The sequence below is a fragment of the Suncus etruscus genome, chromosome 16 (genome assembly GCF_024139225.1).
Source record: "Suncus etruscus isolate mSunEtr1 chromosome 16, mSunEtr1.pri.cur, whole genome shotgun sequence".
Classification (NCBI taxonomy): Eukaryota; Metazoa; Chordata; class Mammalia; order Eulipotyphla; family Soricidae; genus Suncus; species Suncus etruscus.
This window is the reverse complement of record NC_064863.1, coordinates 29,879,881-29,883,099: the sequence shown is the minus strand read 5'-3', so window position 1 is coordinate 29,883,099 and position 3,219 is coordinate 29,879,881. Positions and strand designations below refer to the sequence as shown.

Below are 3,219 nucleotides of genomic sequence, written 5' to 3'. Positions count from 1 at the left end.
TTTGGGTGTGAGGGTGTGAAGGAGGGCCACAGATCATGAGTCAGTAGAGGTGTTGGTTGTAGTTTCTTGTCAGGGGATAAGATGCTGGACTGAGTGGGTGTCCCTTTGCTTGGGAGCTGGGTAATGGCTTATTGGGGCAGGAAGGAGGTCAGTCTTGATACCTAATGGGTTAAAAACTGAGGGTAAAGGGCGTTAATATGTTGGGATATTGAATAAGAAAAGGGGGGAGTGAAGAGATATCAGGATTTCTGAAGTGGGGAAGAGGGATATTAAATAGGAGGCTCTGTATACATTATAGGCATGGATTGTTTAAAGTTTAGGTTTGGCTCTCATAGAGGAGTCCTATCTCTATGTACTCATGTCCACATTAAGATATATATTAGTGATCAATTCTTTTTTATTTTTTTGTCCCCCAATTCACAATACATACCCGGCAAGGGGCCTGTGTTGAGGTGTATATGGGGTGCCTTTACTGTACCTCCTCTTTCTATACAGCCAGTGTAAAGAACACAGCCTGTGGTAAGATTTGGGAGGCCTTATCTTATCTTTTATTTATTTTATTTTTTTTTCTTCAGAGCAAACTAAAGTTGTTTTTTTTTGTTTGTTTGTTTTTTTAAAGTAAGAATTCATTTAAAGGACAAAATTGATTAACATAATGAGGTAAACTAATATAACATAATATAGTGACATAACATAACATATAATATAATTGATATAATAATAATACATGTAAGTCAAAGAAAATTTCTGATTAAAAACACAATTTTTTTTTCATAATGGCTTACATATCTTTCACTGTAGTATTTTGGGTACATATTCACATTGAATCAGGGGAATACCCATCACCTAATATGTCCTCTTCTCAATCAAAAATCAAATATGCTGAAAATAGGCAGAGTCCTGTCTAGAGGCTTCCAACCTCAGTTTGAGAGAGGATGTGAAAAAAGTAATTAAAATACCACAACAATACAAAAAAAAATATCGAATTAAATAACCGATAAGCACCACAGCAATAAAGACAGGCACCACACAATAATCTCGGTTCTGAAATCAAATCATACTCAAGTGCAAAAAAGAAAGAGAAAGACAAAACAAAATAAAATAAAATAATATTGGAGACATCAACCGTAATCTCCACACCAAAATAAAGACGTCAAAAAAATAGATCATTTATTCTCCTCTTGCTGCTTTCGTGGTATGTGGAAGACTTCTACTTTATCTTGGATGGTAAAATCAGACCTGTTTCTAAAGATCTTGGTGGCTGTGCAGATCAGGGAATGGATCAATTCTTAAGATGTTGTTAGAGGTCTGATCCTAATAAAATGAGACTGAGCTTTTAAGTACTAGTTGAGTTAAGATAAATAATTAGCTTAGGCATAGCTTAAGAAAAAGAGGGAGAACAAAAGATAAGAGAAGAGAGCAGAAAAATAGGTAAAAATAGTTAAAATAAAAGAAAACATTTAATAAATCAAATAATTGGGTCTGGCATCAGAGTTGGAAGTTTTTCCCAGTTTCTGAGCATTTTGTCAGTGATGATGATGGGCCTAGCTAAATGAAGATTTCAGTATTAGATAATGGCTGGAGCACTTTAGGATACACATAGGTTTTGCGTCTCAAATACTAAACAATGTGTTAATGAGGCCCACCTATGTAGATGGCTACCCTATGTAGTATGTGTCTGCTGCATCTTGTATATTGAAGTTTTTTTCTTAAAGTGAACCTAACAGTGTGGGTTTTATTTGACATGGATTGAGTTGATGATAATGAGGAAGAAGAGGAAGAAGAAGAAATGGGAGAAGGAAAGAAATAGGGAGAAGAGAAAAGAGAAAAGGAGAGAAAGGTAATGATAATTTTCCAAAGCATGTTCAATGAATAGGTCCTGTAATATAAGTTTGTGGTTTGCAGTTAACTGTTTCAGTGGTCTGAATGATCATATGCTTCAGGTCCTAATAGAGGATATAAACCAGGGAAAAAGAGTGTTTTATCAAGATATTTTCTTAGTGCAAAGTGAATATGGTAGCTAGCATGACTGAGAACCGAGGTGTCAAAATAGGGTGTCCACCCCTTGTATCCAAGAATCCCTGACAAGCGTGTGGTTCAGGTCCCGGCTCCAGCATAAATTACTTCTTAAACTTTTTTTGCCTATATTAAGGTATATAAAAGTTATTTTTAAATATAATCTATTGTAGATCAAATATATTGAGGAGTAAATATATTGGACACTAAAAAATTGGACTTTCTTTCTGGATGTTTACTTTATATGCACCACTAGGTAAAATTAGTGGAGTCATGCTATCAATAGCTTGGTGATATTTTTTTCTTTTTTACAATTTTTTTTGGGAGTGGGGTTACACTCAGCAGTGTTTAGGAATCCTTCCTGGAGAGGCTACACCTTATGTAGTGTAGGAGATGGAGCCCAGACCAGTTGTGTTCAAAGCAAATGTTCTAACCATTATAGATTCTCTCCTGCCCCCATATAGATATTTCTTTAAAAAGGATTAGGTTTAATATGTGAATACTGATTATCTATCAAATTATACAAAATATAGAGTAAAATATTTGGCAATAAACCTTTGCAAAATTGTTATATATGCTGTCATCATTTTTTTCATTATAGGGATCACAGTGAAAAATAGCCTAGGACAGTCATAAAATTATGAATAGAAATAAAATCATATATTCTAGGAATTATAAAATAATGAAAAGTGTCAGGATTAATCGTAGTATGGGAAAATACCATTGTATACTATAATGATTCAGCTATATTACAATGCAAATGAAGAAACACTGGAAACCATATAAAATATATAAGGACATTTTGTATAATTGCACTGAGTTTTTCCATACATTGGTCAATATTTTATAACTTTAAAATATATTCTGAGTAGTGATATTTAATTATTGTTTAAGCTTATTTAATTTAAAGTTTTCTAAGCTTAGGTAAAATTACTTAAAATGTTAATGTCGTGAAAACTCCTTGAATATTTTAAATAACTCTCTTAGTTTTGTGAAATATATATGATGCCCTTGGAATAATTATTTAAATCTATGCATTTGAATTTTAACACGTACTAAAAGAAAATGTATGTAGGTCCTATAATTCTGGCTGATACACAGATTTTTAGCTTGTGTTTTTGAAAAATTATTCATTTTATGTTACTAATCTAAACATTCAAATAACTTTATGCAAGTGTACATTTTAACTTCATATTTCTCCAT

The 3,219-nt window shown here is 32.7% G+C and overlaps 1 non-coding gene across 1 annotated transcript; it reads right to left on the bottom strand.

The window, feature by feature from the left end:
• Positions 1–403: 403 nt before the first annotated feature.
• On the bottom strand, positions 404–536 carry LOC126032687 (small nucleolar RNA SNORA51). The gene has a single exon (XR_007503910.1). It is a non-coding gene; the product is annotated as a small nucleolar RNA SNORA51 (small nucleolar RNA).
• Positions 537–3,219: the final 2,683 nt, after the last annotated feature.